General features: G+C 38.6%; 1 protein-coding gene across 3 annotated transcripts in view; it reads left to right on the forward strand.

Annotated features, from left to right (window-relative positions):
• LOC129475109 (uncharacterized) overlaps positions 1-22,862 on the forward strand; it is a 56,578-nt gene that overhangs the window by 18,074 nt on the left and 15,642 nt on the right. Inside the window, exons 6-7 of one of the 3 annotated variants that reach the window (XR_010119580.1) lie at positions 3,511-3,694; positions 5,326-5,459. The gene's annotated coding sequence lies outside the window, so the exon portion shown is untranslated. Of the gene's footprint in view, positions 1-3,510; positions 3,695-5,325; positions 7,074-22,862 lie in introns of those variants that run through there. The other 2 variants (XR_010119581.1, XR_010119582.1) reach the window with 2 other exon arrangements.

The raw sequence follows: 22,862 nt of genomic DNA on the forward strand, positions 1-22,862 counted from the left end.
GTAGTGCTGTTTAAGTAATTTATGTCATCACTAATTTTCTGCCTACATTTTCTTTCAGTTACTAAGAGAGAAGTGTTAAAGTTTCCCATTATAATTGTGTATTTGTCATTTTATTTTTTCAGTAGTGTCACAGTTTGTCTAATATATTTTTAAGCTCTGTTAAGTGCATGCACATTTATAATTTTTATATCTAATTGGAGAATTGACCTGTTTATTATTGTGTAATATCTCAATTTCTGACAATATTCTTTGTTCTGAAGTTTACTTTGTCTGATATTACTATAGCTACTTCTGCACAATATTTTACTTCTAGTAATATTTTAGATCAGATAATTTATTTCTTTTTAGCACTCTTGGTTTTTTTGTGAAGATTTATGTTTCCATTTAATATATTCCTTTGGTATAAAAAAACCTCTTCAAGATTTCTTGTAGTGTAGGAATACTGGCCAGGATTTCCATCATTATTTTTGTTTTCCTGAGAAAGTCCTTATTTCTCCCTCATTTTAAAAATCAGCCTTATGGTGATAAAATTTACATACCATAAATGCACCCTTTTAAGTGTACAATTCAGTAACTTTTAGTGAATTTACAGTTATGTAACCACTAACATGATCTACTCTTAAAACATTGCCGTCACCTCTGAAGATCCTTCATGCCAATTTGTAGTTAGTCACCTTCCTATCCCCAACCCTGGCAACCACTAATTTACTTTTTGTTATTGTAGATTTCCTGTCTTTGGAATTTCCTATAAATAGAATCATACAATATCTAGTCTTTTATATCTGGCGTCTTTCACTTAGCATAATGTTTTTGAGGCTCATCAATGTTGTAGCATATGTCAGTATTTTGTTCTTTTGTTTTGCTGGCTAGTATTTCATTGTATGGATGTATCATATTTTATCTGTTTAATAGTTGATAAACATTTGGATTGTTTTCACTTTTTGGCTATTGTGAATAATTCAGTCATGAGCATACTTACAAGTCTTTGTGTGGACGTAGGTTTTCATTTTATTTATTGCCTAGGTGTTGAATTGCAGGTTCACATGATAAACTTATATTTAGCATTTGAAAGAATTAATGGCTAAACTATTTTCCAGAGTGGCTCCATCAGTTAATATTCACACCAGCAATGTCATCTTTATTTTTTATTTTATTATTATTATTATTTCAATTGTTTTTTGGGGAACAGGTGGTATTTGGTTACATGGAAAAGTTCTTTCATGGTGATTTCTGAGATTTTGGTGCACCCATCATAGGAGCAGTGTACATTGTACCCAATGTGTAGTCTTTTATCCCTCACCCCCCTCCCACCCTTACCCATGAGTCCTGAGTCCATTATATCATTCTTATGCCTTTGTGTCCTCATAGCTTAGCTCCCACTTATAAGTGAGAACATAAAATGTTTGGTTTTTCATTCCTGAGTTACTCACTTAGAATAATGGTCTCCAACTCCATGCAGGTTGCTGCAAATGCCATTATTTCATTCCTTTTTATGGCCAAATCGTATTCTATTGTATATGCGGGATATATATATATACACATATACATATATATGTATATATACGTATATATATGTGTATATATATGTATATGTATATATATGTATGTGTATATGTATATATCTCACATTTTCTTTATTCACTCGTTAGTTGATGGGCATTTAGGCTGGTTCCATATTTTTGCAATTGCAAATTGTGCTGCTATGAACATGCATGTGCAAGTGTCTTTTTCATATAATGACTTCTTTACCTCTGGGTAGATAGTCAGTAGTGGGATTGCTGGATCAAATGGTAGATCTACTTTTAGTGCTTTAAGGAGTCTCCATACTGTTTTCTGTAGTAGTTATAGTAGTTTAAATTCCCACCAGCAGTGTAAAAGTGTTCCCTTTTCACCACATCCACACCAACATCTATTATTTTTTAATTTTTAAATTATGGCCATTCTTGCAGGAATTGTGTGTGGTTTTGCCTGGCTTATGATCTGGGAAACTTGCAGCTCCTGTTAGTATGTCTAGTTAGTGGCTTGGTTTAATCTAGATCTCCTTCTCTAAACACGTAGAAATTCCTAGGGAAAATGAAGTGTTGTTCTATCACTCCAAGGTTTCTTTGGGGTCTTTTAAGGGATAGTTCCTCTTCTGAAAGCTCAAAGTCACCTGTGATTCTGGGTAAAAGCAGGAGTAGGTTAACCTAAGCAGTTGCTCAATAGGTTCATGCCTGTAATCCCAGCACTTTGGGAGGCCAAGGCTGGCTGATCACTTGAGGTCAGGAGTTCAAGACCAGCCTGGCCAACATGATGAAACCCCCATCTCTACTAAAAATATAAAAATTAGCCAGGTGTGGTGGCAGGTGCCTGTAATCCCAGCTACTCGGGAGGCTGAGGCAGGAGAATCGCTTGAACTCGGGAGGTGGAGGTTACAGTGAGCCAAGATCGAGCCACTGCACTCCAGCCTGGGCAACAGAGTGAGACTCTGTCTCAAAAAAAAAAAAAAAAAAGCACAGAGGACTGTTCAATACTTTTACATTAGCTAAGAACTAATTTATGCCAACTTCTTTTTTATATGCAAAAGATAGTCATAGGATCTTAATAAGTTGTGTAATCATGTTATTTGAGATTGTATACTATATGTAGCTTATGTCACATTAGTTATTTTCACGTAAGGATACCTTAACATTAGGCCTACAGAAAATTAATATAATACCTTTGTTCTCTGCAAAAGGCTACAACAAGTGATCTCTGGAGGTGTTTTCTGACTCTCAAATCTCTAACTCTTGGATTCTGCCTCATGCAGAAAGGTTTGGGTTACCAAAGCAAAGTACCATAAACTGGATGACTTGAAAACAACAGAAATTTATTTCTCATAGTTCTGGAGGCTGGAAGTCTTAGATCTGGGTGCTAATATGAGTTCTGGTGAGGACCTTCTTTGGGGTTGCAGATGGCCATCTTCTTACTGTGTTCTCACACAGAAGAAAGAGAGTGAGCTAGCTCTCTGGCCTCTTCTTATAAGGGTACTTATCTCATTTATGATGGTCCCACCCTCATGATCTAATCACCTTCCAAAGGACCCATTTCCTACTACCATCACCTTAGGGGTCAGGATTTAAACATATAAATTTTGCAGGGACACATTCAATCCATAACAGATTCTTTCCTGTTATTATTTTAGAATGACATGGACTCTTTCCCAGTCCATTTGGGTTAGGGTTCTTATCCAGCCTGGAGGCAGAGCAGTACCCTGTATGGCCTATCACATTCCCTTTGGCCTGGGTCTCTGGTTACTTGTAGAACTCTTATTTATAATTATTGTCTAATGCTGGGATTCTCCAGAGTGCTGCTTGGAGAAATTTAGCCTCTTAGAGACAGTTGCAATAAAAGAATTCTATCAAAAAGAATTCACTGAATTGTGATCACAAACAAAATAACTTTGTGGGGATAAAATGTACTCCAACAAGGGAGGCTTATGTTTGTTTTTCAGCCTCTCCTCCCAGTGCTGCACTTCTAATCTCTCTGCAGAAAGAAACATTTCAACAGAGAACCCAGTGGAAATTATGACATGTTATCTTCTCAGAGTCCTGAACTCCCATCCCTACCTCAGAAGAGATTCCTCTGTTCACAGAAGCTAAAGGCAGTTCCTTCCCAATGGCAACTATGTTTGGATGTTGGATCTACGCTTTCTCAAGCACTATGATCTTCAAATGTAAGTTTAGTAACATAAATAGCTTTTTGCAGCCTGAAAGAATTTTATGTCTCTGTGTTATCAGGTAATGTTACAGTATCTCATACTTTGCTGGTAACATTTAGAATGTTAATCTCATAAGGAGATTTTAGAGTTGTAGTTAAATTTCTTTATCTGGGTTAGATGGAAATCCTTTATCCTGGGGAAAGCAAAGTTCTTTCTATAAGCCTGGATTCTCATAATATACAGACTGGGAAACTTGGGAAAGAGTAGGAGCATCATTAGTTTCATTTTATAGGTGGGAATAACAAAGCATGGAGAGACAAACATATTTGCCAAAATAGTTATTCTCAACTCCTTGTTTTGGGAATTCTAGAGTGTTTCATAGGATTTCAAAGTACCTCACAAAATTGTTCTGAATTTCTCAAAGCCAAATTCATTTTAATTAACTTTAATTTTTTTTGAAAAGTTACAGCATTCTTGGGGGTAGGATAGGTACATTTTATAAAAACAATACAAACAATTGTTTTGCTTAGAAACAGTGAAATGTCAAAACTCCAAAAATGTTTGGGAAGCACTGGATTAGTCAGTAGCATAACAAGCAATAAAACAACTCAGGTCAGGTGCAGAGAGGTATAAACTCTTGTCTCATCCTCCATGGATCTGTATTTTCAAAGGCAGAGTCCTGTGTGACCGCATGTCTCAGGATATGTCTCTTCTGGACAGGGTTTTTACAGTACTTGAGAATGATCCTAACAACCTTTTGGGGTGACTCAATTTTTTTCACTGCTAGAGAGGTAAAACAAATATTGATACAGTTGAACAGTGAGAAATTGAGTTTGGCTGGAGCACAGGCTCATAATGGTAGAATTATGAGCCTGTGCTAGGCTGTGTGGGTTTGGCCAAATTGGGTCAAGTGAAAACAGAAAGATCAGTTAGAAACTCGCAACAGTTTCGATAAAAGATGTTATGGCGGTTGTCCAACTTTATTCTGAACTCTCTTATTGTATTAGTGTTTAAAAGCAGATAAGCTGTTACCTCTTGAATTCCACAGGCTGTCTAGTTATACTGGTCAGGATCTCTTCCAGCTCAATTTTTTAAAAAATCCTTTGTCTTGACTTCCAAAGGCACCTGTTAAGAGTGGACTTCTCAAGCTGTGTAAAGTGCTTTTGGCATAATCAAGTCTATGTTGTTCCATGAAGCTCTAAGTCCAGAGTAACTGTCTTTAGTTGATCATATTGAAAGCAAGAACATCATTTCAAACAAACTAAGTCTGAGATATTTAACCCATATGTGCTTTCAGACCTGGTATGTATGAGCTTTAGCAATGAAGCCTTATTCCATTTTGATGTTATAAAAAATGGAGGGATTTCCCTGCACTCAGTTTCACAGCCACTATTTGACTTATATTTGAAGGGGGAAAGATAAGGGCTGTGTTCTTTTGATCTGAATTTTTCTGTTCTTAAATTTTTTTTTTCTAAGAACACTAGTCAGTACCTGGAGACATTCCGACATATTTAAAGAATTAATTTGCTTTAATGAAAAAAGTTGTTTCTTTAAACATTTAAATAATTACTTTTTCTTCAGTGAAAAATTAGTTTGCTTTAATGAAAAAAAGGTTTTTTCATAACTTTCATTACATGAACCTTTAGCAAAGGAGATTTCTCCCATTATATACTTCTTATGATCAACAAATTCCATCATCTCCCCACTAAGAGAAAGTACTCCAAGATGATAGAATGATTTTAAAGTTATGGGACTACAACAGCATCCACAGGAACCTTGAGTAAGTACCATGAACCCTGACCCTCAGTGTTAATTTGTAAGCCTTTGGCAGTGAGATGGAATGTCTTCCTTCAGTTTGAAACAAAGGAAACCTATTGCATCACAGGTAAAATTTGTATATTGATGCTATATTGACTTTGTAGCTGCCATGCCTTCATATAGACACCTCATCCAGCCCCCACTGTTCCACTTATTGTGATGGTTTGTGTATCTTTATTTCAAAGAAGATCTGTTTGAACAATGTTTAATTTGTTCTTTGACCTGCTTTCATCACTGCCCATGCCTACTGTGGTGGCATTCTCATCCACTAGAGTACCACATCCATGCCACTAGGTGGCATTCTCATCCATGAGACTACTGCACCCGTGCACGTGTCAAGAAGTAGCCAAGCCATGGGCTGGGTTGTGCTTTTCCTGAGAGGATGAAAGGCTTCATGGATACATGCTAGTATCCATGTTCCTCTATTCCCAAGTCAGGCACCAAGATGATGTTTCATACCTGCCTGCCTTTCAAAGTCTCATAAATGTTCATTGAATATCCACTCTACGCAAGGCACTAGGGTAGTCACAGAGGCAAGCTTTGAGCTAAACTACAGGCCCTGCCCTCCAGGAGCTCCCGGTCTCATGGCAGGGTACAGAAGCCAGAATAGAGGGCCATGGCATGGGAGAGAACTCTGCCGACTGGGAGCTCTGAAGGGTTAGGGGTCCATGAGCCTGATTTATGGGGCTGTTGCCATAGGATTAGGGGCTCCCTGGCATACAGTGAATGGAGAGACTAGCATCGCTGTGTTATTTCACTGAGAAGGCACCAGTGTTCAGCCTCTTGAGACCAGGGGAGGAAAGCAGTGGCTGTGAATGTTCCCTCCCATCCCGGGGACTGACTGGGCTCCTCCCACAGTCTCAGACGCAGAGGAGGAAGTGTACTGACACTGCCCCAACACCAGTGATTGGAAATATTTATAGGTCTCTCATTTGGTTTTAATTTTTATTTTTTTATTTTTCAAAAATTAAAAAAAAAAGAAAATCACACTCACAAAATTAACCATTACCCACATTCCTAGCAACAAGAAGTAACCATTCTTAACCTTGTAATATGTTGGTTTCCGGATGTATGTTTATGCTTTAAAAAATTATGCAGACAACATATTAGTACATTGCCCCTTTTCACATTTGTTTTAATCCATGTTCTTCCCATTTATACAGGAGCAATTCTTGCATTCAGTTATGGGATACTATAAATGCCTAGTATAATGGCAGCAGAGAGGATTACTATGGTTGTATACCTTTTCTCGCTCCTTGCTCCTCAAATGCCTAGAGTTTAAAATCTATTGTGGAAAGTTTGTAAAATGCAGGACGGTGAAAATAAACACATTACCAGTGGTTCTTTGGCTTCGGGAGAACTGTAATTGATGTTCATTTTGGTATATTTCCCTCCAGTATTTTTTCCATATTGTTTTATTTTTAAAAATTATACCCTTTATATATATACATATATATACATACTAACTACTCACAAAATTAAAAATTAAAAAAATTAAAAATGTATAAAATAAAAAAATAATTAGCCTCATTTTGTATTTACTATTTTATAATCTGCCTTTTTGCTTAATTTTCTTTGTCATTATATGTTCTTCTACCTCATGACTTTTAATAGCTGCCTAGTATTCCATTGTATAGCCATAGTTATTTCATACTTCATAATTGCTATTGCTAGACATTTAGTTGGTTTCCTTTTTTTGCTTTTATAATAATGTGTGTTCCTATACATAAATCTTGTAAAAGTCTGATTTTAAAGATAAATTTCTAGCAGCGAAACTTCTTAGTTAAGAATATATACATTAAAATACACTCTTATATTTTTCTTTACCAAAGTAATATATGTTTATTATAGAACATGTACAAAATCACAGATATACAAAAAAGACAGCATATAAGTTACTTGTATTCTTCCCACTCAGAGACAGCTACTATTAACATTTTATTGTAACCATCCAGCCTTCTTTTCTCTGTATTCTACATGCTCTTTCATAAGCTTTTTTTACTGAATGTATTCAGAATACCTAAGTTCATTGTTCTTTTTTACCTTCACTGGTTACATGGCATTTCATTGAATGAACAAACCAGAATTTATTTGATGAATCTTCTAATGCTGGACATTTCAGTTACTTTCTGTTTTTCTGTACTATAAACAATGCAGAGGTAAGTAGTGTGTGACTATGCCTTTCCAAGTCCTTGATTGTTCCCTGTGAAGAAATTCCTAGACGTGCAACTGTGTTTCGCCTGTATGTTAATTTTTAAGCCTTTTCATGGTTATTGCTAAATGTTCCTATAACAGTTTTTATCTTAGAGGCAGAATATTGGTATATCCTTTTTTTTCCAAATTCTTGATATTACTATTTTGCCAATTTGACTACAAAGAATTGATTATCATATTTTAAAATTAACATTTATTTAATTACAAGTAAAACTGAACTATTTTTTTCTTTTTTGCCCAATTTTATGTTTTGGTATAGGTTTTTCCTTGTTTATTAATAGATTTAAAAAATAAATTTAAAATATTAATTTCTTGTCATTTGTTCAGGTTTTCTCCTTCAACTGATTGTTGTGATGAGTTATATGTCTAGACTTCCTAACAGTAAATTGCACTCCTGAAATAATCCCTCCTTGCTCATAATGTCTTGCCAGATTTGGCTTGCTGGCATTTCATTTAGGATTTTTGCATCTATATTCCTAAGTGACATTAGTCTTCAGTTTTTTTTCTCTGTGTATTTGTGTGGGTGTTCGTCAGGTTTTGTGATCAGGATAACTTTAATTTTATAAAATGAATGGGCTTATTCCTTCTTTTACTTTATAATGAGAACCACTTTTAGAGCATGGAAATTACCTGTTCTTTGTAAATTAAAAAGAACTTGCTCATAAAGCTGTCTGGGCACTGTAACAATCATCGGAGGAAAATTTCTAACACCCTATTTTTCCCCATGTTTTCTACTTCTTTGTGATTTCAGTTAGCTAATTTTCCTAGAAAATTGTCCTTTTTATTGAGATTTTAAAACTCGTTACCATTTTTACAGTTTTATTGAGATATGAATACAAGTCACCCACTTAAAGTGATTTTTAGTGTATTCATAGAGCTCTAGACCATCACCACAACCACCACAATAAATTTTATAACATTTTCAAAACCCTGGAAAGAAACCCCATACCTGTTAGCAGTCACCCTCTATTTCCCCTTAATTCCCCCCACTAGTCCTAGATAACCACTAATCTACTTTCTGTCTCCATAGAATTCCCCTATTCTGGACCTTTCATATAAATGGAATCACACACTGTATGGTCTTTTATGGCTGCCTTCTTTCACTTAGTGTAACGTTTTCAGGGTTCATCCATATTGTAGCATGTAGCAGCACTTTATTCTCTTTAAGTTTTCGTTTTTAATTAACAGACTACTTTTTAGAGCAGTTTTAAGTTTACAGAAAATTGAGCAGATACTACAGAGAATTCCCTTATACTGCCCTCCTCTCCACTCCTGACCATAGTTTTGCCCACAAACGTCTTGCATTGGTGTGGTACATTTGTCATAATCGATGAATTGATATTGACACATTATGATTAACTAAAGTCCGTACATTTGGGTTCATTCTTTGTGTTGTACAGTTTTATGGGTTTTGACAAATGTCTAATGTCATATATCTACCATTACAGTATCACACAGAGTAGTTTTGATGAAAAGGTAAAACACAGGGGACTTAGGGCAGTCTTTCCCTCCTCCCTGTGAACACCTACCCACCACTGATCTTTTGATTTGCCTTTCCCAGAATGTTATATAATTGGAATCATACAGCATGTAATCTTTTCAGAGAGGCTTCTATCACTAAGTAATAGGCATGTAAGCTTCTTCCCTGTCTTTCTTTGGTTTAATGGCTCATTTCTTTTTATGGCTAAATAATATTCTATTGTATGGATTTACCACAGTTTATCCATTCACCTTTTAAAGAACGTCTTGGTTACTTCCAATTTGGGGCAATTATGGATAAAGCTGCTTCAGTCATTTGTGTGCAGGTTTTTGTGGGCACATAAGTTTTCACCTGATTTAGGTAAATACCGGTGAGCATAGACTATGTTTATCTTCGTAAGAAACTGCCAAATTGGCTTCCAAAGTGGCTTTGTCATTTTGCATTCTGACCAGCAATGTATGAGTTCCTGTTGCTTTACATCCTCGCCATCATTTGGTGTTGTAAGTTGTTTGGATTTTTGTCATTCTAATAGGTTTGTACTGGTAGTTCATGGTTTTAATTTGCAATTCTCTGATAACATATGATGTTGAATATCTTTTTACATGCTTATTTGCCATCCATACATTTTCTTTGATGCGATGTCTGTTTAGATATTTTTCCCATGTTTAAATTGATTGTTTTCTTTTTGTATATGGTGGATACAAATCCTTTATCAGGTATGTGTTTTGAAAATATTTCTCACACTCTATGGATTCTGTTTTCATTGTCTTAACAGTACCTTTCACAGAGCATAAGGTTTTTGGTTTAATTTTACTAAAGTCCAATTTCTTTTTATGGCTAATATTCCATCATATGGATATACCACATTTTGTTTATTCATTTATCACTTGATGGACACTTGAGTTACTTCCTTTTGGCTATTGTAAATAATGTTGTTATGAACATTTGGTAGAAGTTTTTTTTTTTTTTGAAACGGAGTTTCACCCTTGTTGCCCAGGCTGGAGTGCAATGGTGCCATCTCATATCACCACAACCTCCGTGATTCTCCTGCCTTAGCCTCCCAAGTAGCTGGGATTACAGGCATGTGCCACCACGCCCAGCTAATTTTGTATTTTTAGTAGAGATGGGGTTTCTCCATGTTGATCAGGCTGGTCTCAAACTCCCGACCAAGGTGATCCACCTGCCTCAGCCTCCCAAAGTGCAGGGATTACAGGCGTGAGCCACCATGCCCGGCCTGGTAGAAGTTTTTGTGTGAATATATGTTGTCATTTCTCTTGAGTAGATACCCAGCAGTAGAATTGCTGAGTCATATGATAACTCAATGTTTAATTCTAAGAAACTGAACAACTTTTCCAAAGCGGCTGCACCATTTTATATTGCCATGCCTCCTACATTGCTAGTGGCTTTTACGTTGTCACTAGCAGTGTAGACAGGTTCCATTTTCTCCATATCCTCACCAATGCTTGTTGTCATCAGTATTTTTTGTTATAGCCATTGTAGTGGGTGTGAACTGGTGTCTCATTATGATTGACTTGTATTTTCGTAATGACTCATGACATTGAACATATTTTCATGTGCTTATTGACCATTTGTATATCTTCTTTTTCTCTTCACTTTTGATATTCTTTTCCATGGGAATTTCATGGATTTCACTAAAATCTTTGTGCAGATGATTTCCAATATTTACTTCCAACTTTGACCTTTCTCCTGAGATTGTCACAGTTTCCCATCTGTTTCTTAGCCATTAATGCCCTAATTGCAGAATCAGTGTGTCACAACTGAAATTCATCATCTTTCCTCCCAATTTATTCTTCCTCTGTGTTCCTTATTTCTGTTAATTGTACGACTATTCTTCTAATCATCCAGACTTTCAATTTGGCATCATATTTACATGTAAGAGAAATGAGATAGGAAAGAATGAGTTTGTTGCGAAGTTCCACATTACTTTCATAATATTTTGTAAATGTTTTCTCTTTACTTTGTATTCTCTCCTTCCTGATCTCTATCCTCTTCTGACTTTTTTGATCCCTTACTCTTCTGGTTCTCCTGTCTTTGATCGCTTTATTTCAGATTATTCTTATCTGCCCCTTAAATTACCTATCTGCATGATCTCAGCTCACTGCAACCTCCACCTCCTGCGCTAAAGTGATCCTCCCACCTCAGCCTCCTGAGTAGCCAGTACCATAGGTGCACACCACCATGCCTGGCTAAAGGGTTTCACCATGTCGCCTAGGCTTGTCTTGAGCTTCTGAACTCCTGAGCTCAAACGATCCACCTGCCTTGGCCTTCCTGAGTGCTAGGATTATAGGCATGAGCCACTGTGTCCAGCGGCCCACAATCTTTTACAAATCAATGTATACCTTCCTTCTTGGCTATTTGTATGTAATCTTAAGATATGAACTATCACTTACACACATAACTCCCAAATAAATATTTCTAGCCTTGGAATATTCTGAAAACTTCAGACACATATATCAAACTATCTGTAGGACAGATGTCCAACTGGATAGATGGACATTTGTAGAATAGATGTGCAATTGGATACATGTCCAGACTTAACTCGCCCCACCTTAGCTGCCCCCAAACTTGTTCCTCCTCTCATATTTCCAGTCAGTGGCAAGATCATCCATCTGGGTTCTCAGGACATACATCTGACCATCATTCCCCTCCTTTCTCCCTCTCCCCTAAAGCCAAATATTCACCAAGTCAGTACTATTCTAAAACTCTCTTTAATATTCTGTCTTTATCCCCATGCTGCTTCTTTGTCCAGGCTTTTATCATCTCTCATTTAGACTATTTCAATGATTTTCAATCTTGCCTTTCTGTCTAGTCTCTTACCATGCCCCCCAACCTGCTTCGTGCAGTCTACTGACACAAAGTGAATTTCTAAATTGAAAATTTAGTCATGCCATTTCACTGCAAAGAACAAATCAAAATAAGAACAAGTACAACAATATTTACAGTCTCCCTGGTGGCTACTTACTTTTCTAAAGGATATAGTTTAAGCTCTTTAGCCTGTCATATTGTACTGCTCCCTACTTACTTCTTCAGCTTTGTCTCTTGTCACTCCAGAAATATTCTTCTGTCTTTTAATGTGTTCCCTCTGCTCAGACGCTTCTTCCTGCCTTCTTTACTTAGTGAACCACCATTTGAGATTCCTTGGAGGTAGACACGATCACATGGCTGGAATCCAAAAGGGATGGTTGATAAGAACCGGCTTCAGTGAATGTGGATTTACATACTTTCTGCGAGCTCTGTATGTAAAGGAAATGCTTCCAGCCCTTCCTCGTTTGGCTCTTGGTATATAACTTCTGATAGCTCTCCTGCTTTAGTAGTCACTTTTGGAGCAATGAGAGATCAGATTCCTTTAGTGGCCTGGGAATGATGTCACATGGTGTTATTGATAGAAGCCTGCAGAGCTTGGGATTCTGAGAAGCAATCTTCAGACTAGAACTTACCCCAAGAGAATGAGCAACTCTATGGTAGAGGGTGAGAGCCTCGAACAGGCCCAATAACCTCTAGTCCAAGGACTTTGGGAAGTTTTATGGTCCCTTTTAGGCCTACAGAATACAAGCACTCAGGGATAGCAGTGTTTTTGGGTAAAGAACAGTGCAGGGCTCTGGGCTCAAATTCTTGAGGGCAAACAAATCAATTTGGCTCCCCTCAGCTCTGTGGGACTAAACTTTAAAACTGCCCCTGGGAGTGACCTCCCCAGGATAATTTCAGGGGACTCAGTACTCACCTGAGTAGACAGGCCCCAGGAAGACCTGGATGAGTCTCTGGAAGTCGGCTTTTTAGCTCAGTTTTGCTTGCTCCACCAGGATCCACACCCTTTACTATGGAAATCTAAGTACAAGTTAGGGCAGATGTCAGTGAGGAGAAGGATTGGAGCTCAGTGACCTTTCCTCAGTAGTGCTTACTTGTGAAGCCTGTGTCCTTAGGAGATTAGCGCTGCCTCTGCCAAAGTGGCTTTTTACTGTGTTATGCTTTCCCAGAGTGCACTTCCAGTCTCGTTTAGGCCAGTGTAGTTCCTGTTGAGTTAAGTGGCTGTGAAAAAAATGTTTTCTGAAAGGAATTCGGAGGAAAGATACCTTATTCCAGTGAACAATTTGCAAACTCAGGAGACACGGCCTTTTGTATAAAAGGAAGTTATGTTTCAGAGAACAAAGAGAGTGTTTGGGTTTTATAGCAAAAGTTTCTGCCTGAGTTCCCAATCAGGTTTATTTATGCAAATGAAGGATTGAAATGGGCTTAGTTCTAGTTGGTTGATGCAGCTGAGTTCTGATTGGTAAATACAGCTAAGCCCTAATTGGCTGGTATAGGTGAGCTCTGAAAGTCCCAAAGTTAAAGAGAGGTGGGATTTTTTGGGAAACTCAGAGTATGTGTGTGACCTCTAGTCAGCAAATGGCTGCCTGGCTGTATTTTAAATTTAGGCCCAGTTAGCCACTTAGGATCCATCTTGAAGGATTGACTCTTTGAGGTTCATATTTGTTCACATGGCTTTCTTCCTCTGATACCTTGGTGAGCCTAATGGAGACTAAAGCTTACTTAACTTTGGCTTTAGGGAATGAAATTATTTCTGGCTGAGACACTAAGCAGAAGCTAAAATTGCAGAAATACCTTTATAATACTATGTGAGAGTTTATAAAAACTCTCACATACATTATTCAATTTATTAAATCTTCACAGAAGCTAGTGCCTGTCCCTTAGTAATCACATGTTTAGCGTATGAATGAAGATGGAGGTTTTTGTTTTGTTTTATTTTGCTTTGTAGAGAGACAGGGTCTCACTCTTGCCCAGGCAGGAGTGCAGTGGTGCGATCACAGCTCACTGCAGCCTTGAACTTCTGGGCTCAAGTGATCCTAATGCTTCAGCCTCCCAAGTAGTTAGGACTAAAGGCATGCACCATCACTAATGCCTGGCTTTTTTTTTTTTTTTTTTTTTGTAGAGACAGGGTTGCCTGGGCATGTTTTGAACTCCTGGCCTCAAGTGGTCATCCTGCCTCAGCCTCTCAAAGTGCTGGGATTATAGGCATGAGCCACAACACCTGGCCAAACATGGGGATGTATTGTGCCTATTTTACAGTTTGGCGAACTGAGGTCTAAGCAGCTGAATTAAGTTTCCTAAAATTCAACTCTACAGTTAGCCAAATATGGAGCCTACACTTGAAATTAGATCCATTTCAGGTGAACATTTACTAAGCACCTACTAAGTGACAGGTACTTATCAGTGATGAATAAACATGTTCCTTGGTTTTGAGAGCTTATAGGCTTGTCAGACATATGATCAAATAATTTCAACACAATATTCTAAGTGTCATGACAGAGAACTTGGTGTGATGCTATGGAGTCATACAGGAGGGGCACCTAATCCAGCCTGATAATGTTGTGAAAGGCTACCTGAAGAAGTGACACCTCAGTTAAGTTTTGAAGGTTCGCTGGAGATTGGCCAAGGGTAAAGATAACATTCTAGGCTGAGAGATCAGCCCCAGTCAGGGCACAGAAGTGCAAACCAGTATGGTATGTTTTTAGGATTGCTGGAGTATTCCTTGCCAAGGGGAAAATGGCAGAAATGATGACTTAGAGAGGTAGGCAAGATTCAGATCATTGAGTACGTAGACTTTGCTTTGTACACCATTAGTTCCTACACATTGCTGAATTATTAAAATCATCTGGGGAACTTCGGCATTTTCTTAATTAGCTAGATTTGAGAGTCACATGTGGAGGCAACGAGTGACATAGACTGCCATGTTGGATCACTCTGGTGACAGTCTACATGGAGGCAGGTAGATTTGAAAGGGAAGCTACTAGATGCCTAGAGACCATTTTGAAGGTCACTGAATTCATCTAAGAGATATGGTGGACTGTGTAAGGCAGTAGCAGTGAGGACAGAGAGGAAGAGGCAGATGCAAAATGGTGAAACTCTTACAATGTTGTGGGGAGGGTTGGTGAGGGAGAGAAAAGTATCTAAGGTAATTCTCCAGGTTTCTGGCATGGCTGTCTGAGTAGATGGTGGTATTTTTGACCAAGTTCAGGAATGAACAGTGGAGATAGAATGTACAAAAAATTGGATAAATTCAGCTTGGAGCCTGCTGAATTTGAGGTACTGTGGGACTTCCAGAGGGGAGAGTAGCTATTTTGTTCTGGAACTCAGGATGTGTCTAGGCTAGAAATACAGGTCCAGGCCTCTATGTCTGGGCAGTTTAAACCCAAGTGAATAGTAAGACATCTCTCAGAGAGAATGTGTGGAGAGTGCATCTTCAATAATTCTACCCCCTTTCGACTTCAAGGGCTGTTCCCCTGGGGAAGCAGAAGCAGCGTATTTCTCTCTCTGTCTTTTTAATGTTTGAGGCAACAAGGGATACTGAAAATGCCATGAAAGGTGGAGATAGAAAACCTGAGTTCAAGCCCTGCTTCTGGCACTTCACCACTCTGCAACCCTCAGTAGTTCCTGAACCTCTCTTAGCCTCCAGGTCTTCATCTGTGAAACAAGGGTAGTAGGAATAATTGCTTCACAGGATTATTAAGATAGTCCAATGAGAACGTGTATGTGGAAAGTGCTGTGTAAAGAACCATAGAAACATCATTTTTTTTGGTTGTTGTTGTTTGTTTTGTTTTTTTCCCCTAGAAACTTGGACCAATATGTAGGAATTACGGGGAGACAGATTTGGTCCAATATAAGGAAAGACTAATACTTTGACTGTTGGATGATGGGAAGAGCTTTGGGAGATGGGAAGCTCTGAGGCTCTGGATATCCTTAAGCAAAAGCCAGGTTTCTGGGCATATGCTGAGAGTTTTGTTGCCAGGGGTTGGGTCGTCCTGCATGACCTCTGACTTACCTTTCAGGCTCAGATAGAGTTTGAGTTACTAGAACACTTACCTATTTTCTGAAATTTTCTACACTAAGTAGATTTTTTAAGTTGTAAAAGCAATACAAGCGCATGGTCTTTCCCTTTGACTCTCTTAAAGTACTGGGCATTTTGGATCCTAAGTGGAGACTTGGTTTATATACCCTGAATAATGGGGCAAACTGCCTCATGTCTTACTGCATGAGGCATTTATGGACAGACATTTTCTTAATGTTCTTTAATGAGATCTTTTTAAAATAATTTTTTCTTATTTTCAACCAGAAATGATATTATAAAAAGCTAACAAAATATTGCCAAGTAGAGGTCTTGATCGAGTATGCTCCAATGAGTAGGTAAAGGTCATTTGAAATCAGCACACTAATTATTTATATGCAAATGAATGTTAGAGAGCTTGGAAAGAGTTGTTCTCTGAACTGGGTTAAACATCCCCTAAGAGCTCATGTTTATACTCTTAATTTACTCAGAAACCTGTTGTTGCTCTTTCTTTAATTGATAGAGGAAAGGTGAAATATGCCAGCCATGATTGAGTTATCACAAATTTAGAAATGGCATGAATTGAGTTATACTTTTCTGTGTTTATTTTATTGCCAATCACTGATGTGACACACATTTGCTAAACAAGTTCTAATTTTCTGGGTAACTTTCCGTACAGAAAGCTTGTTTCGCTAAATGAAAGATCTCTACTCATGCCATTTAATGAGGAATTATCTTTATGATTGTTGAGGTGACTTCCTGGCTCTTTGAAAAACATCACAAAAACAATAGCCCCAAATAATAGTAATTTTATACCTAGAAAATATTCTACTAGGAATAAGTTGCTGTAAACCATATACAGGTGAACAATTTTGAAAAGTCAAGAATTTAGGAAAGTACATTCAGTCTTAATTATGGTAGAATAAAGTTTCATCTTCCTGATGCTTCCATAGGCCCTTCAAGATCTTTGGAAAGCCCTTGGTCAGCTTTTGATTATTTTTTCATTGTACTATATCTATGAAAAAGGTTGCCATTGGGGAAAGGATAAGTAGGTTGTGTTTTGCAGTTCCTTCCTGTGGAAGGAAATTGATAGAACCTTCTAGTTGATTTTTTGAAAAAGTAAAGATGTTTAAATACTCTTGCCTTCCCTACCTTACTCCACACTTCTGGTTCTCATCTACAAGAACTAGTGCACCAAGGGAGAGAGTACTCCAGCTGTGGTGTCCTGGACTTTGAATCCTGGGATGAGGGGGCAGGGTAGGGTAGAAGATTCAAGAACAGAGGAATTATGGAGGGGTGGAAGCTGGGAGGGAGGAAGAAAGAGTGAGAATCTAAAAATGAACCAAGGGAGGAGCCAAAGAGTGTTGGTCTTGAGCCAGATCACAGGCTGTTGGGTCAGGGTTAGAGGTAACAGTTGTAAGGAGCAAGTCTAAGCCAGCCAAACCCTGGTTGAGCCATGGTGTCCAACCTTGTGGGGGGCCCCTCAGTATTTTTCTTAATGCAACACATTGTTAAACTTTGGTCTGACCCCAGGGGGAGGCTGAGCAGCTCAGTAAGCAGGCCATTCTTTAAAAGCCTGAGTGTCTATTCACTGACAACCCTGTAGATCTTTCTTTGTACCAGTAAATTACCCTATACAACTTATGTCCAGACATTTTATAGCAGTCTCACTTTTGGTGGGGGTGATATAGTGTGCTGGGAAGAGCTCTCCATGGAGGTTGGTGGGAGAGGGGGCAAGAGGTTGGGTTTTAGCCAGTGCTCTGCCACTAACTGGACATGAAACATTAGGCAAGTCATCTAAATGTTTGGTGCCTCAGTTTCCCCATATATACAATGAGGATCAAGGAGGCACAGATGTATAGTTCATCTATCAGTTGTGAGTTCTAAAGCATAGAAAAGAATTCTGTGGCTTTGGCATTTGGCTTTTTTGACTTGAGAAAAATAAATATACCCTAAGCACTACATTTGAGTTGAACCTATGAAAATCCTGAGAGTCAAAACTAAACTATAAATAGTAAAGTCCTTTCCCCAGCTTCTTCGTTAGAGCCAGGAGTGTTGAAGACAGTCAACTTTTTAGCGTTTGTGGAAATGGCAGGAAGCAAATTGAATAGGGTTGAACAGTTGTGCTCCTTGACCTCTGAGATGCAATATCTTACATACCAGTACTAAACCAGAGGTTCACTGTGTTCCAGGGACTCTGATGGAGTTGATAGACCCCCTAGTGACGCACATACCACCAGCAAGCTGGATGACCTTCCTCCTTTGCCAAAATCACACATGGCTCATTTGCTGAGGGCTACAGTAAAATTAAGTGCTGCTTCTTGCTTCTTCTGAACTGGCCACCCTGTTGGTCCTGCCAGTGTGAGACAAAAGATGTAAGGGCTACCAGTGGACTTTAAAATGTTAATTTTAAAAATAGCCCTTAATTATTAAAAGTAGCCCTAATTATAACTTACTACAGGCAGGCCACACATTTCTGAATAGTTTAACAAATGAGGAAATAAGTGAAGAGTTGATAAGTGCTGGTAGATTCATTTGCATGCTTTCCCACACCCAAATGGTAATACTGCAACACCACAGTCTTCAGCCAAATTATGAGTACAACAAACTAACACAATTTGTTAATTTCCTTTTTAATTATACTACGAACAGGAGTATTTCTGTATTTTGGCTTTTTTTGACACAGAGACTTCATCTTAAAAGCAGAAAGACTTTAATATAGCTAAATCTGTATCTGTAACAAATAAAGCTTGTTTCATTTTCCTTACCTAGCTGGCTAAGATTTATACATTAATTATTCAACCAATGCATCTTAAACATCCTAGTTAAAATACACACTGTTGGCCAGAAATTGTTAAACCTCCAGCATAATTTTGTTTGCCTGTAAGGGATAAATACTTAGAACTGTAAATGGGTGAACTTAATCTTTCCATGTGGTGAGGTCAACAGAACTCATGGTGAACATACAAAGAATAGGGGACTAATTATTATTGAGATTCAGGTAAGTGATTTCTTAGGCATTTTAGCTGTCATGCTGTGGAATAATTGTAAACTCACCAGGAAGGAATTGCAAAACACAACCTACTTATCCTTTCCCCAGTGGCTATATAGAATTTTTTTCTGTCCTGCAGCTTGTGCCAACTCTAATCATTAAAAGGAATGTTATTTTAAGTATTGCTTCCTCAATAACAGTGTTTGACAGAAACTCTACAGAATAGTGGCTTTGCCCAGAGTGTGGCTTCAGTATGCTAGTGTGATTTAGGCAATCAGAGCTATTGGTAATGGAATGCAGATCTCTGTAGCAATTTTATTTAAAGTTTTGCCTAGTTAATATTACATCCAAGTAATGTAACCATCTGTATCCGGCCCCATCAGTGACAACATAAAACTGTTAAACACCATTTCACAGGCATTAAGTGCTTTGGCTTTAGTATAATTTTATGATCATGCCTTGTAGTACTTCATTACTTTTTTTTTTTTTTTGAGATGGAGTCTCATTCTATAGCCCAGGTTGGAGTGCAGTGGTGCGATCTCAGCTCACTGCAACCTCTGCCTCCCAGGTCCTGGTTCGAGCAATTCTCCTGCCTCAGCCTCCCGAGTAGCTGGGATTACAGACACGTGCCACCATGCCCAGCTAATTTTTGTATTTTTAGTAGAGACGGGGTTTCACCATGTTGACCAGACTGGTCTTGAACTCCTGACCTTGTGATCCACCCGCCTCAGCCTCCCAAAGTGCTGGGATTACAGGTGTGAGCCACCGCGCCCAGCCACTATCATTTAAATATCAGTAACAGCAGCAGCAAGTATTCTAGGCATAGCACAGAGACCAAGGTAATGGGTCTCCCAGCCTTGTGACTAAATTCTTCCTGCCTCTGGGTCTTCACGTAGTCTGTTCCCTTGTCCAGGAATGCCCTTCAAACCTTGGTTTAAAGGCCTTTTCAGATAAGTCTCTCTTTTTCCCCCTAGTATTCTTGATCACTGTACCCATTTGTCTTCTCCATAGTATTTATCACAATTTAAAATCATACTTGTATTTTTTTAAAAAACTTGTCTCCCCCACTAGAATGTAAGCTATACAAGGACAGAGACCATACCTATATTTTATTTTTTATTTTTTAAAATTTTTATTTTTTAATTATAAATTAACAAATTGTAGTTACATATATTTATGGGGTACAAAGTGATGTTATGATTTATGAAGACAATGTGGAATGATTAAATCAAGCTAATTAACATATCCACCACCTCAAATATTAACCCATATATCCTTTTGCCTAGCAAAGTAAGTAGGGACTGTAAATATTTTTTGGGAGGGACTTTAAGTACTTTAATGAATAAATGAGGCAATGTGGTATAATTATAAGGAGGCAGGGGCTCTATATGCTGAGGACTTCCAAGTTAATCTTGTGGTTACATTTGACCTGCCTAGGCCTGTGTGACTTTATACCAGTATAACCAAAGGCTTGCTGGACACTTCTACCCGATGACCCCAGACATCTCACAGTCAACATTCCAACCTATAATCTGTCTTCTTGCCTCTCAAATCTTTTTTCTCCTCAGTCATAACTTGGATAGTGGCACCATCATGTATGCCATCTCCCCCTCCCTCCTCTGGAACATCAATCAGCGCACAGTCCTGTCAGTTTGTTCTCCTGAATGTCTCTCGCATCTGTCTTTTTCTTTCTACCTCCATTGACGTGGCCTTGGTTCAGGTCCTCATTATCTTATCTCTATCTAGATTACTGCAAATGCTTCTTCCTCCTCCCTGCCTCCCTGATCTTATTCCCTAAAGACCACCTCCCTCCTTCCAAACAGGCAAATGCTGTTCTCTCTCTTTTTCTGGATCCAGAAGTCAGTAAGGGCTGCCAATGTGCAGAAGTAGCTGGAACCTTACTAAGATATATTCAAAGATAGCAGAGACATATGATTTCTTCAAGATTAATTTCCTTTTTGTTTTTCTGCGATGAATCCAATGGAATAAGTTATTAAAATGCTTCAAGCTTCTGAAGGAAAGCACGGAACCATGCCAGCAGGAACAACATAAAGGTTTCCTTTATTTTCCTCTAGCATCTATCTGTGATGGACGATGTGACCATGAATCTTCACTTAAATATGGAATTCTGGAATATCATAAAATCCCAGAGCGTCAGGGCTGGGCAAAGCCAGTCTGGATCCTATGTCTGAAGCTGAGAGAAGGGAAGGGCTTTATTTAACATAACAGGGCGAGTTAGCTGCGGAAGTAGGACTCAGACCCAGTTCTCTGTATTACTCAAGTGATCATGAGGCTTCATTTAGATGCATTGTTAAAACATTTGGCAGCTCTGTGACCCATCCCCCAGATGACCGTGGCATGACTTCTTCATCTGATCATTTTTTGCTTCTCTTAAGCCTGAGTGCTAATCAGTGTGATTAGAAAGAAAGAAACCCATTAGCTGGTTTGCTCCCCAAGTTGAATATTCCAATTAAACCATATTTTTGTGGTTTTGTGTTTATTTTTATTTTTACCCCTCTCTTTACAATAATAAAAGACAGGAAAAATCCAGGACATAATAAAGTGACATATGCTTCAGTGGTGATTTTCAAATGGGGCACCTTAGAGCACCAGGGCTTTCTTGGAGTTGCCTTGGGGCCTCTTATATGTATCACTCATTGTGGTGCCAAGTGAACAGGGCCCTGGGCTGGCAACCCCCGTTTCAGCCAGACAGCTGTGTTTGTATCTGTTTTATATGGACTTACACTCCCATTGGATTTAAATAGGTGATTCTATGTTGTAAAAGTTTTAAAAATGACTGTGCCTCAGGAATACATTAGCTAGTTTGCTCTCCAAGTTGAATATTCCAATGAATATTTTTGTGGTTTTGTGTTTATTTTTATTTTAACCTTTCTCTTTACAATAATAAAAGACAGGAAAAAATCCAGGCTTGCTCATGTGGGTTTGGTAATTTGAATATAGATTTTCTGTGACTAGTTAGTGTACCAGTGCCTAAGACCGGGGTTTTATGGATTCTTGGCTATGTGTTAGTATGGGTGTGTCAGGTCCACATAAAGGGTCCCAACCCTCCTTCTCAGGCCAGGGCGTATGAATGATTGCTTGGTAGGAGGTGTTATTGTTCAGTGTCTGATGCTGACTACCGACACGCAAGGTGGAATGTATTCTTTCTGAGAACCAGACATTGTAGCGGAATGGTAAAACACCATGTAAATGTCCGTGGAAGGGCGCAGTTGTATTGAACATTGATGACATGTCATTGTGAAGGGTCTCAGGAGGTAGTGTTCCAGTTTCTGGCATGGGAGGTGATCGTGGGAGGGATATATAGGCTTTGAAGCAGGGACAAATTGGGCAAATGGTGTCTCCCACTTGACTGTCTTTCTTTGTTGCCCAGGGACAGCATACTTTTGATACTTCTCCTTGGCATGATGAAAGGTAAGGCCACTCCTAAATTTGGTGGCCTGGGGCAAGGGTGCAAAATACAGACTCATTGCAAACTCCCATTTCTCTTCAACCTTCTCGCTCTGTTCCTTCCCCTAAGAGGACTTCCACACATTATATTTGAGGAGCCTTGCTTCCCAAAGTGTGGACCCCAGTCCGCAGCATCAGCATTACCTGAGACCTTGTTAGAACTGTGGACTCTCAGGCCCCACTCTAGGCCTGCTGAAGCAGAATCTGGATTTTAATAAGATACTAGGTAATTCACATGTACATTAAAGTTTGAGAGGCACTGCCATAGCCCACGTGTTCAAACTCCATCAACACTGAGTGGAGGGGCAACAGCTGCCCTGTGGTCACCCCTCAGTCACTCTTCAGGCCTAGGGTTTAGTCCATCCTTAGG

Source organism: Symphalangus syndactylus, chromosome X, assembly GCF_028878055.3.
Source record: "Symphalangus syndactylus isolate Jambi chromosome X, NHGRI_mSymSyn1-v2.1_pri, whole genome shotgun sequence".
NCBI lineage: Eukaryota > Metazoa > Chordata > Mammalia > Primates > Hylobatidae > Symphalangus > Symphalangus syndactylus.